This window comes from Camellia sinensis, chromosome 10 (genome assembly GCF_055761805.1).
Source record: "Camellia sinensis isolate YWXY chromosome 10, ASM5576180v1, whole genome shotgun sequence".
NCBI classification, from domain to species: domain Eukaryota; kingdom Viridiplantae; phylum Streptophyta; class Magnoliopsida; order Ericales; family Theaceae; genus Camellia; species Camellia sinensis.
The window spans coordinates 95,204,012-95,218,404 of NC_138970.1; the positions used below are offsets into that span (position 1 = coordinate 95,204,012).

Sequence of the window (14,393 nt, forward strand, 5' to 3'; positions counted from 1 at the left end):
TTTTTTAATTTGAAAATTTAATTTAGGTTAGTTACAACTCATACTCTGCACTTGTTCTAATCTTAAAAAACATATAGTATATATAAGTAATGTTGGTTACAAAATCTATCCAATAGTAATGTATATGTCAGAAAAAAGAAAGTTTAATAATAATGTTTGATACAAAATCTATCCAATTTCCATAATCAAAATTCTCTATCCTAACATGGTCAACCAACCAAGAATTTCCATAATCTGAACAAACTATCATCAACAATTTATGCACATTAAATTAAAAAAACAAAAATATTTTTACCATTTTTTTAAGGCACGCTCTAGTCCATTTTACAATTTACATTTTGTGGACCTATTTTTGATTTATATTGACAATTTAAATCGTTCATTATGCAAGGCTTATCATGAAGATTAACCATGCAAAAAATCAAATTAATCAAATATCAATATCCATATAATTGAATGACAAAATTGTACACCAAAAAAAAAAAAAAAAAAAAAAATGAACTGCAATTGTGAATTTGAAAATAAATGGTCTATTATTATTATTTTTTTCTAATTTTTTGCATGGTTTTATGATCCTATTACATAAATATTGTTGTCTGATTAATTTGATCTTTTACATGTACAATTTCTCTACGGGACTTACATGACGAACCGTTCGAATAATCGAGATTGGTCCAAAATGGGCACACAAAATACAAATCGCACCATCTAGTCCATTTATGGACCGGCAATGAGCCATACTTTTTATTTTTTATTTTTAAACTACACAAAAACATGTTTTACCATTGAAAAATATATAAATTATCTGACTAGGCAAACAAAGAGCATGGATGTAGCTTTATCCATTGCAGTGGATACATACTTTATTTTTTTAGGAAATTTTTTTATAGATTTCTTGCCAAATTTTATTATATCTAGATAAAAAACAAATAAATGAATCTACTGACTGATAAGAAAATTCTACTCACAAGAAAATCTAATAAAAATCTAATGGATGATGAGAAAATTCTATTCATAAGAAAATCTAATAAAAAAATTGGATTATGTATAACATCAAATATGGAAAGATGGAAAGTCCAGTCGTCTATCCAATCCAAAATTAATTTTTTTGGCAATTCTTATTGTAAAATTGTTCTATATAAGAACCATGCACACCATGCAAAGTCACTACGTTCTTTACAAAATACTCATAAACTCTATCCATATACTTTAAGTTGATCTCAGTTTTAATTCCTTGCTATGGAGTCAAAGTTTGCTTCTTCCTCATCCATCGTCTTCATCGTCGTTGTGTTCTTCTTTTTGTGCTCAACTGGAACCACCATTTCACTTCAGACCAACATTATCTTCAATGCAACAGTTGCACAAGATGGCTCGGGAAATTACAGGCGTATCAACGATGCGATTGCTGCTGCTCCTATGCATATCAGTGTAACCAACAGGTATTATTTAATAACTGACAACTGACTTTCACTACTTACACAAAAAAAAAAAGAAGAAAGTTATTATTGAAAAAAGCAAAAAAAAAGTATTTACTAGGTTTTATGAATATGATAGGTATTATATTCGCGTCAAGCCGGGGGTTTACAGTGAATATGTGGCGGTGGGAGAGGACAAGACGAACATTGCTCTAATTGGTGATGACGCCGCCACCACGAAAATTACGGGTAACCGGAGTAATGCCACCGGATTTGGAACTACACAGTCTGCTACAATGAGTAAACTTCACTCACTCTCTTGCAAGCAATTCTATTTTGGTTGTTTTTTAGTTTGCATGTGTTTAGGGATGATGAAGTAATTTTTTTTACTAGTATGTTTTTCAAAAGTTAAATCTTTTTGCATGAAAAAAGTTGGAAAAACAAGTGTTGATAATATTTATTGAGGAAATTACAAATCAGTTTATTTTTACAAAAATATTTATAGATTAGTAAAAATATGTATTAATATTAATAATTAAAATCATAGGTTGCGTTTGGTAGAGTTTTCTTACTATAATTTGAGAATATGAGTTGTATTTTGAGTTTATGAGTTTTGAAATTATGATTTGAGTATAGAAAATTTGTTTGATAAATGAGTTTTAAAAAGAATTTCGAAAAGAGTTTTGAATTGAGTGGGAAATTTTTGATGTGACATATGATGTGTGATACAAAAATTTACAATTCATAACCAAACACAATTTAAAAATCTATGAAAAGCTTATAATTTTTTTTTAAAAATTCCAAAAATATTGTTTTATTAAAAATATATATATAAAAAAAACAATAGTGCCAATTGCGAAAAAAAAAAAAAAAGCGCACTGCTCAGGACATCGGGCAAGTCAACCGGTGGGATGACCGGCTGGATGTCTGGTGGGACGACCGGTTAAGCCAGATTTCAAAAAAAAAAAAAAAAAAAAAAAATCCCGCTTGACACAGTGTTTTCTGCAGAGTTTTCTGTTTAGTGTGAAAATATGATTTGAAAATCCTATCCAAACATGGTATTAGAATGTGTGGATAGAATTATAATTTGAAAATACAACCAAACAGAGCCATAAGTTTTCAATGAATTTGTAATTATTTTTCTAACACTACATGGGTTGTAATTTTTTCATATTTATTTTTGAATCTAGCTTGCATGGTTGAAGTTTTGGTATCCTCTTTAGCCTAACATATGTATACATTTTCAGTAATGAATGTATGATTGAAATTGAATTAATATATTGTGAGGTTTAAACTTAAATGAATTTGAAACACATAGTGATATTTTTTAGTAAAATTCTAAATATATAGTATGTTTCTTAATAACCGGATATTCGGAGTACCTTGACTAATCTCGAATTTGAATAACTGATAGATTTTTGTTTTCACAGCTGTTGATGGGGAAGGCTTTATTGGCCAGTCTTTAACGATTGAGAACTCAGCTCCAATAAACAGTGGTCAAGCAGTTGCACTCAACAACAATGCAAATCACTCAGCATTTTACAAGTGCATTTTCATGGGTTACCAAGACACCCTATTAGCAAACAAAAATTCACAGTTTTACAAAAACTGTGAAATTTCAGGCACTGTCGATTTCATTTTTGGTTCTGCCTCAGCCGTGTTCCAAGATTGTGGCATCTACGTTCGTCGACTCTCACCTCCCAATGTGATCACCGCTAACGGTGGGAAACATGATCCAACATCGTCTAATTTTGGATTTTCATTCCAAAATTGCACAATCAACGTTGCACCAGAACTTAGGTCACGTAAAAACGAAGTGAAGGCTTTTCTAGGGCGGCCGTGGAAAAATTATGCCACTGTAGTGTTCATGGAATCGTATTTGGATGAAATCGTGCTACCGGAGGGATGGACATGGTGTTGTAATAACACGATTATGATGTTCGCAGAGTACAATAACCGAGGCCCCGGGGCAGATACTAGTAGAAGGGCGAAATTGTCAGGGTATAATGTCTTCAAAAGTGCAACTGAAGCTACCCCTTTTACAGTGTCTAAGCTCATTGATGGAGATTCATGGATCCCTCAAACTGGCATACCCTATAGGGGTGGTTTAAATAGTGTGTGAAACTATTTTTCTTTTTTCTATCATTAATTTACAACAACTAACACAAAATACATACCCTGTAGGGGTGGTTTAAATAGTGTGTGAAACTATTTTTCTTTTTTCTATCATTAATTTACAATAAGGAACACAAAATACCATGCAATTGATGTCGTCATGGAATTTAATAGTTAAATGTTATTTTAGTGGGTAGTTTGTTTTGAAATAATACTTTTAATTGCAGTTGTATTATTCTATCACTCTCTATATAAATTTTGTGAATCAAGAAAGCTTTCCTTGTTAGACACAATGGCCAAATTAAAACGTAATGAAAAATTCTGTTATTAGGATAATATTTGACTCACTTTGTTAAGTGGTTGAGAGACAAAAATATTCAATAGGACACAAATGAGAGTAGAAAAGGGATGAACTTACCTCTTCAATTGCAGCTTCGAAGGAGAGAATCAATCAGCAGCACCTTCGATTAAACCTTTCAATCGCACCTTTGAAGTGTTCTTCAGACTCTCTTGGGAGTATTTCTGGAAGGAGATGATCGAATAGACATGGAACCCTAGCACCTTTTGGGAGTATTTCAGTCTTAGAGTATATCTTGGGAGTATTTCAGTCTTGGAGTACTTCGGAAGGAGATATGGAAGGAGAAGAGAAGATCGAGTGATAGAGCATAAAACAACCCTAATTTTATTTGATTGCATGTTTTATTTATTACAAAAGAACCCCAGACTTTTATAATTTTTAAAAGTAGACACAAAAAATTGCTCCAGTACCTTTTAATTTATGAAAAAATGTCATTTTTTACCCCGGAGTTCCCAAAAACCTCTCATGGCGTACCCATTACTATACTGATCGTATAAAACATACCCGGTGCATTTTTAGCATACTCAGTACACGTGCAATTGTATCGGTACGCGTATCCACTCCTGGTAAGTACCCAGCAATATTTTTAGAGTACCGGTGCTTCATATTATTTATCAAGAATTATATATTTATATATATATATATATATTTTAGGGTAAACTACCAATAGGTCTTAATAGTTTGACTTAATTCCCATCAAGTCCTATTAAATTTAAGTCTTGGTAAAATTGTCGTTAAAAATAATTTTTTTGTGACAATTTTTTACATACGTCACTAAAAATTGACAATTAGTGCCTTTTTTTGTCATGATTTTTATAAATTATCGCTAAGTGGGGCAATCTATGTTAGTTATGCCTTCCAAGTGTTGTGTCAATACGCATCCAGGTTGCTAATTGGTTGGAAAATAAATATCTTACGCATTGTAGCAGAGATGGTTTGGTCTTTGTGTTGTGGTTTATTGGTTCTTGAAGTTTTGAAGGATAAAGGGTGCTCAGAAGATGGTTGATGTTGTTAAAAATATATATTTATATATATATATATATATTGAAGTTCATTAACTGGTGAAATGGCTTATTTTAGACGGTTAGAATAAGGACATAGTGCTGATCATGGTCTGTGGACTGAAACCATTCTAATAGAAATGTAGTCAATATGCAATAACTGGTCATATTTTTTAGTTATTGTATTTTTGTTTTAAACTTATGTTATTAGCAATCAACTTCATGCATCAAGATTGTTATGGATGTGGAAATAATGGCATACATGGAGCTCTTCCATTCAGATATATGGCAACGGAGATTCTGATTTTATTTTATTTTTTTTGTGGTCAATGCTTAATTTTGCTCAATGAAATATTAGAGCATTTACAATGAATGACCATGCTTTTACATTGCTTTATTAATTTGTTGCACTGAAACTCAAGGAATTATACTCAGCAGTGTTGATTTTTTCTTTTTTACTTACTATTTAGGTGTTTTATGTTAATTCACATTCTCTTTCCAGGGATTGGTTACTTGGAAGCCAAACAAATATATGGTATTCTTTTGAAGTTGACTCCAGAAAGCCGTAATATTTTTGGCCGGCAGTCCTCTCTCTCTCTCTCTCTCTCTCTGCCCCCTCCCCTGACTTACCATTTTTCTACATATAATTCTTATTTAAATTTTAACCTTTGGCAGGGTGTTTGGGAGTCAATCGTGCAATCTTTTGAGAAAGATCATATTTACCTTTGCGAGGCTGCTCAGCTAATGGTCCAGAATGTTAATTATGAAATGTGAGTGCTTTCGTGATTGTCTACTTGGTTAATGCTAAATAATAATATTTGCTTGATGTTAGTGCGGCTTATATTATTGATCAATTGTATTTCATATTTGAAGACCATATCAGAAAAAGACGGTCCAAAGGACTCAACAGCAACTGGCTGAACTAGAGCGCAAGGAAGCTGATATTAAAAGAAATACAGCTCTTTCAGCAGCTAAATTTGCAGAGGCTTGTCAAGAGCTAGGATTGCAGGTATGATCCTGCATCACATGCCACTCTACTGATGATCATCAAGTTTGTATGATGTATATTCCTTCAAGAACGAACAAATTAAGTGTCAACTTTTGCTTTGCAGGGAATAAATGTGAGGTCGGAACTGTTAGAAACTGCAAAGAAATCTCTCCCAAGCGCATTTAAGAGGATTCTGGAAGTCTCAAGTGGTGATTCTGTGTCATAGGCAATTGAGTTTTATTCAAATTTTGTCAGAGACGTGCATACGGAAAAGGATGTAAGAAAATTATTAAATATATGTTTGTCATGATTGTTGCTAGACGTTTACTGCTGTCACGTAATTGTCTTTGTTCAATTGGTTTGTTGTAATTGTCGCTAGATGTGTGCTGGTTAAGTATAATGGTCTTTGTTAGTGGGCACACAGATGGAACTGGGGATTATTGTGTTGGATGCCATCAATAACTGCGGTTGTTTGGTGTGATTGCAGAAAACTTCCGGGACTGTGCTACCAAATCTAAGGGACATTATTGAAAACCCACCTTCTCTGAATGTTTCTGTGGGCTCTGAAGTTCTTGATACTGTGAATGTTGAAGCCCGCCTTGATGAATCAAACCATGTAACTGGGGAGATGGGAGTGTAGCTGATATTATTGACTGGGATATTACTGTTGACAACTCTCAGATAGATTGGGATATTGGTACTGTGGAAGAAACAGAAGATACTGGCAATGGATTGGGTCCTTATGAGATTGTGAATGCCAATGAGTTTTTACAAAACTCTCCACTGAATGATGATGGTGTGGAATCTGATAAGACCTTGTTAAATAAAAAGGAAGATGTTGTGGTCCCAGAGGTCTCTGTGACACAGATTTCTTGGGATATTAGTGTTGAGAATCCTCAAGTTCATTTATTAAACTGAAACCCAAGAAATCGCCCAACAGAGGAGCCAGCTTTTGGAGACGGAGTACAGGAATAAGATTCTTGATGACCTATTTGAGGTATGTGCTTATTTGTCATTTTGATTAATTAGGTACTGATGGAATTTTTTTTTTTTTTTTTTTTTCTAAACATTCATTGTTGGTTAATACTTTTGGTTGTTTTCATGTGTAAAAGGGCATGAGAATGTAACAAAGAGTACAATCCTTTGTGAACTTGATATTTTTGTTTGACTTTTGGTTATGATATCAAAGCATTTTGACATCAATTGATATTTGGTACCAGATTACAGCATTCTTGAATCAGTGGTTGACAGTGTTGACAAATAACGAAACTCTGTCCTTGCAACATCAAGTCCAGGCAGTTGCTCCTTTAGTGTTGCAGCAGTAGTCTTCTGATACAATTCAGAAGATGTTGTCTGATGTTTCTTTGGCCATCTCCTCACTGACAAATAGAAAAACCAGGGATCAGATCATGATTCTCAACTCAAAAAGGTGCAGCATGCTTGTTTTTCAACAAGCTTTATACCTTGTCCATTTCCTTCACTGTCAAATTTCTTCTGCCCCACTCATTGTTTACAACACCAATCTATATTGAGAATTCACAAATGTCAATTATATTATATTTACATGACTTTTCTTTTGGTATTTGATTGATGCATATCTTGTGCGATCCCAATAAGTCCTTGCATTTTTGGTTGTTGTAAGGAATCAACTGTCTATTGTTATGACCGTTTCAGAAGTTTTCTGTCCTGATCTTGATGGTTTTTGCCCAGTAACTGCAGTTTGCTTGACTATACCTCTCCCTCCAGTCGTGCACATTACTAGTAGTTTGGTTTCATGATGCCATGCTTATTATTCCTAATGAGTTGTGACAATATCAAGTATTGACTGTAGTGTGCATCTAATTTTCAGGTTTCTCGATAAACTAGTGAGTACACTAGAGGAAAAGAAACACCACAAAGTGAAGTTAAAGGACGGGTAGAAGGACTTGTCTGCCAAACGCATGGGGCTGCAGAATTCATTGATGTCATTGTGGCCAAAGTAGGTGAGTTCATTCCTTTGTTGCTTAATTTAAGACATGGTGCTTGTGTTTTCAGATTAAACAATTATGTCCATAATTGGGTGTTCACTGCAACAACTGTAATGTATCTTTGCCAAGTGAAATGTGATAATACATATTTTAAAATTTTGTATCTCATATAGAGTGGAGGAATCTTGCACGACATTGCAGTACCCATCATACAACTTTTATTAACGAATCTGCAAATGAAACTTGTGTGTGTTAGCTCATCCATCCATTCATTTTTGCCAAGTTTCAAACTCATTGGTTGTTTGATCTCATTTAAAAAATGTATATGCTTATGTTCAACATTTTCAGTTCTATCGCGCATGATTTGGAATGAGAATTAAGTGGCTAGCAAAAAGTCCATCCCCGCCTTCTGTCATTTGCAAGTTGAGAATTAAGTGGCTAGCAAAAAGTCCATCCCCGCCTTCTGTCATTTGCAAGTTGAATATTTAATTGAAGAGATCAATTTCTTGTTGAGCACTGGTCTCAGCGCATAAATCGTTGTCGTTACTCAGAATTTGTTTTTGTGTTTCTTGTTACATATACAGTGATTAACATGTTCCCTTTGACAATCAAATGCTGATTGTGTTCCCAATAACAATCTGCAATTCCTTACCTTGGAAATTTTATGTGACCTCCTGTCCCGTCTTATAGATTGAAACTACAGCATTTTTTAATAGCTTAACTTCCATTTAGCAATAATGTCTGTCAATACAATTTCCCTGTGGCTCCAACTTCTTCAGAACTCTGATGGTTGGCCCTAATATTAGTTTTTGTTATTATAGCTTTAGGAGGTTCTATTTGCACACCATGAATTCTCTCAGTATACACCATTTAACTATTAAATTTATATGATAATAATATTTTCAAGTAAAATGACTATTGATTACAATATGGGTGTATTTGATTTTATTCAAGTAATTCACATATGAAAATATAAATTTCTCTTTATTCACTATCATTTATACACTATTAAATTTATATGATAATAATATCTTCAAGTAAAATGACTGTTGATGATAATATGTGTGTATTTGTATTTATTCAAGTAATACACATTTGAACACAAAAATCTCTCTTTTGGAATAAATCTCTCTTCCAATACTATTCATCTTCACTATTATAATCTAATATACTACATTCATCTTCTTCACCAGTATAATCTAGCACATTACACTAATTGTCTTCCCATTATAATCTTCACCATTATTGAAGATTTAGAGTTTTAAGAACATTGAAATCAATTAATTTTTGAGATTTGCACACCATGGATGATGCTGAAATTGTTGATTTGGAGCAATACAACAATAAAAAGGTCAATTTATTTTTTTGTTTATCACGTTTTTATATGTGACGCCCTCAAAATAATACATAATAACCAACATTTTAGACATGCATTGATACAAAAGAAATCAACTATTTCTATTCATTAGAGTAATTTTTACAACTGTATTACATGTTAACAACAAAAGCAAATGCCCTATGGGCTTACAGCTTTCCAAGTTAACACTTGGTTACAAAACAAGAGTACTAACTCGATACACATTAAGCCCTTGGTTTGAATTTACATGTAATACATCAAAATAAACAAAAGAAAGAGTCTTCAACTCTCATCATCATCCAAGCTATGTCCTTGGAGGTGGCATACTACCTGTACCTGAAAATAATGTCCCATAAAGGGTGAGCCACAGCCCAGTAGAGATATGCTAAACACAGTATGAGCAATGACTAAGACATTAGCAATTGATAAATGTTCAATTTTCATAAACCAATTCATAAATCCATTTCCATTTCTTATCAATTTCACAATTTCCATCAATGGCTCAGAACCTGGCCAACCACTTATATGAGACAAAGACTCATATTAAACTTTTTCCATTTTTACAATAGATAAACACACTGGTTATATCAATATCTCAACAGATAAGCATACAAGCTGTATCCACATTTCAACAGATATGCATATTAGCTATATCAACACTTCCAATGACAAGCATATGAGCTATATCAACACTTCCAAAGATAAGCATATGAGCTATATCAACACATTATCTGACAAGCATATTAGCTGTATCAGTGGAGTCCATCCCCTATCTCCTCCCACACAACATCCGGTTTAGAGGTCCATCCCCTATCTTCTCCTAAACCGTGGAGTACATCCCCTATCTCCTCCCACACACACAACATATATACACAAAGGTTATATACGCAATCCATCAATACATAACGTTAATGTATTCTACCAACTGTCAAACTCTATGACATATCCAATTAATTAGTTTTAGTTTGCCTAATCATCATGCATTGTCTACAACAATCAAAACTACCCTCCACCGGTAGCCCAAGCAATTATTTCTAAACAGATAATAAAAGCTCCAACAGATAAAATATCAATGTTTTCAAAAGTGAGCGATTAACAAATCCAACTCCACTATTCTACCATATACTGAGTCAATTTCATTACTTCCAACTCGATTCCAAATACCAACACTTTTGCCAAATTAATTATACCAATTAATTTACACAATGAATTAGGGCTTTCTCCCCCATTTATCAATATTGACCCAATGGTCCATATATCAACAACCAACATCAATACCACTATTTTGAAACCCAAAATACTCATTTTAGAATCAAAATAATAAAACCCTCTTTGACATTTTGAAACCCTAAGTCCCAAAATTTCCCAACTTCAACACTTTATCAAAATCACCAAAAATCTATGTTAAAGACCATAAGAGTGAGTAGGAATCCCTACCTCAAATTCGAAGCCCAAGAGGAGAAGATGTAGAGAACCAAGATGCTCCAAACTCCAAGATTCACGGATCAAAACGGAGCCCTCGACGATCAACACAACCTTTACAGAGGGCAAAGAGAAGGAAAGTACTCTAACTAGATCAAACCCTAGAGAGAAGGGAGTTTCTAGAGAGAGAGGCTCTCAAAATATCTTTTTAGAAAGTAAGAGAGAGAGAGGAAGTGTAGAAAGTGATTCAAAAATGCCTAGCTGCCCTCTGTTATACGACATTCCCGCTCGAGCGGAAAACACAACGCTTGAGCGTCAAGAACAAAAATCTGGACACGCTCGAGCGCAATAAGGCCCGCTCGAGCGCCAAGACACAGGAATAAAGTACATCCGCTCCAGCGCGAAAACCAGTCCGCTCGAGCGTAGATTTCCTCCTCCCAGAACCTACACCGAAAAGGTACTACCCGCTCGAGCGTCAGAATACCCGCTCGAGCGCTATCGCTCGAGCGTAAAGAAACCCGCTCGAGCGTAAAAATCACACCTGCAGAAGTTTTGCAGGGACACGAAAAACTGGGGGTGTGCAATCCCCGCTCGAGCGCAAGAAGACCCGCTCGAGCGCTAAACTAGAAACCAAACTCCGCTCGAGCGCGGAATGACCCGCTCGAGCGTAACACCAAAAACCTGGGCAACAAGGATATAGACCAAGGCTTAATCCACCTGTTCAACACAAGCCCATAAACATCCTAAAACTCAAACAATGGATTTAAAGGATAGCAACAAGATAGATACAACTACTAACTCCACGGAGCCAAGTCCGGAACACAACAGAATAGTAAAGAGACAACCGGGACCGCTATATTATAGATTGTGGCTTGTTCATTCATCACGTATTCGAACAACTAGAATCGAACATTTATAAAATGTTCAGTTATTTATATTTGAACAAAATTATTTTATTCATATTATTAAGGTTAATCAAATAATATTCATATATAAAAAATTGAACACTTCGGTTGTGGAGTGTACAAATTTATTAAGGTTAAAAATGAAAAGTTATAATGTGAACTGAAATATTTTCATAATCTAAAAATTATTATGTATGTGTATTAAGTAAAGGTGTATATTGAGAAAATCAATGGTGTGTAAATAAAATTATCCCTTAGCTTTTTAAATTGTTAGCTATAATAGAGATAAGACTCTTTTGCCCATAAGCTATTTCAGTAACTTTTTAACTAAAATAGGAGATCAAAATAATTAATATGTTTGGGATGATTTTTTACAGAAAAAAAAAGTGCAAAAATATTGAGGAAAAAAAAATTCTTTGACTCTTTTGTATAGTTCTTCAACTTTTTAATTTTTTTAGTAATTTTTTAACTTTTATAGAAATTCCCAAACCAAGCCGAGCTTCAAATAATTTTATTTTTTGGATAAATAAATAGAAAAAGTCAGTTCAGTTATAATTTTTGCAAGTAAATACTTTAATTAACTTATTTTAAGCAAATAAAGTAAATAAATTAACCAAAAAGTGAGACCATTATTTATTAGAATTACCAATTCTTCTATCTTTTGCGGTAATTTTATCAGTTTGGGGTCATTTTATTCCTAGCAATGCAGTCTTGATCATGTATTTTGAGAAATTGAACGTTTGATACAAATTTAAAAAAGAAACGTGATGAAAATCCACACCAGCAATTGTCTAAGACAATAAATCCAATGAATATTTTTTATTAGTAAGAGGTCCATCTTTTGTAAAATAATTTGCGGAACAGAATTGGAAGCGACTTAGAAATGCATTTGCATTCCGTGGTTTCTTGGGTCTTGCTGGTTACTATAGACGGTTTGTGAAAGATTTCCCCGCGTTAGCTTTTCCGTTGACTTGGCTAACGAGAAATGGGGTGAAGTTTGTTTGGGATGAATTATGCAAGAAATCCTTCTTAGAGTTGAAGGCTAGGTTAACCACTGCACCAGTTCTAGTCATTCTTGAAAGAGGTTTGGGTTACACTATATATTGTGATGTCTCCATGTGACGACCATGCCGTATATAATATTCTACATTAAATTAATTCAGAAGATTTGGATCTTAATTAGCCATTATTCTAGTTTAATTTGGGATTTCTAAGAATTATGTGGTCAGATTTGTATATGATTTTAATAATGTTTTATGTTGGAATTAAAAATCAGAGGCCTAAATGGCTCAAGAGAGTGTGATTGGTAAGTTGAATCAGTTTAATTCTTAATATTGAACTATATGGGAGTTTAATTAAATATTTGATTTAGTTTAGTGAAATCAAGATTTGATTAATTGGGTCCGATTTGGAGTTAGTTAAGTTAATTCAGTTATGAGGATTGAGAATTAAGATTATTGTGAATTAAATTCAATTATGAGGTGTCCAATTTGAATATGTGAATTATTGACAAGAATTTTGGGTTTGATTTGAAATTGAAGGCTTAAATGATTTTGGAAACTAAAATTTAAGATGACAATAAGTGTAATTTAATGTTTGGAGACTTTTGGAAGTTTGATTAAAAATTTGATTCAGATTGATAAATTTAAATATAATTAATTGGGCCTTAATTAAAGTTAATTAGACTAATTGAGTTATGTGGGAATTGATCAATCAAGATCAAGTATGGTGAATTGTGGTTTAATTAAGCTAATGGATAATTAATGATTAATCTAATCCTGATCATAAAATAAAATGATGGAGTAAAATTAAGAAAGTTCTAGAAAGATTGAGAAGGGAGTTTGTTTGTTGTGTTGGAGGAATTCAAAATAAGAGAAGTAGTGGCTTCATTTATTTATTATTGAAGACTTAGAAGAGTGTGTGCGCGCATTGTGTATTCATTTGTGCTGGAAGAAAAACCGAGAGAGAGAGAGAGAGAGAGAGAGCTCCATTTCTTTGTTGGAGAAGAACTCACATTGCTTGAAAGTGTGAAGAAGGCTCAAGAATTGATCTATTCAACAACTCTAGGCAAGGAATTCAAGTTTAATTCTTTTAGATTAGTCACCTAAAAGCTGAAATTAATAAGTCATTGGTTTCGCTTTCATATAATTTGGAAGAAATTAGAAAACAAAGATGAAGAAATTAAGTAAGATTCATGATTATGGAAATTAATTATTTTGAGTTTGATTTTGTAGACTTGCATGAAATTAAGTCCCATTGTTACATGCATGAACAAATACTACAAGTTTTAATACTCGCATCATAGATTTCTCAAGATTGATTTCATGTTTTGATGAAACAAGAACTAAGTTTTGGAACCTTATTTTGAAAGATTAATTCATGTTTTAGAATTAATGAGTTTAAAATTGGGGTTGATATGAAGAAAATGAATAAAATCTAAATTAGAGCAATTCAAGAATTAAATTATGATTTTATTTTGAATATATAAAATTAGTTAGTTTTGATCCTAATTTCATACATGCAAATACTTTTCTAAGAGTTTTATAACTTCAATTTCATGTAAATTAATAGGAATTAGCAAATTGAAGAAGAAAATTGAAGTATAATTATAAGATAAGAAAGATTATATTATGTTCATCTTTTTAGATTGAGTTTTGGAATTCTTGCATGTATGAAATGAGATACAAATAGATCAGGCTGAGGCACGGATATCTCGTTTTCTTTAAGGAGATCAAGCCCACTGCGGTAGGAAGAATCCAAATACCGATGCAGCAGTCACAATACTATGACTTGTCCCCTCCAGGATACAACAGCCCGACCACTTGTCGTATGGTTCAGGCCAACTCTGCACAAGATGGTGAACCC

General features: G+C 33.2%; 1 long non-coding RNA gene and 1 pseudogene across 1 annotated transcript; one reads left to right on the forward strand and one right to left on the reverse strand.

Moving 5' to 3' along the window:
• Positions 1-1,085: 1,085 nt before the first annotated feature.
• LOC145801221 (uncharacterized) lies at positions 1,086-4,205 on the reverse strand. Its single transcript, XR_014342368.1, has 2 exons — positions 3,949-4,205; positions 1,086-1,414 (listed from the first exon to the last, which is right to left on the reverse strand). It is a non-coding gene; the product is annotated as an uncharacterized LOC145801221 (long non-coding RNA).
• Positions 4,206-4,819: 614 nt separating this feature from the next.
• LOC114278461 (CDK5RAP3 protein homolog) lies at positions 4,820-7,859 on the forward strand (annotated as a pseudogene).
• Positions 7,860-14,393: the final 6,534 nt, after the last annotated feature.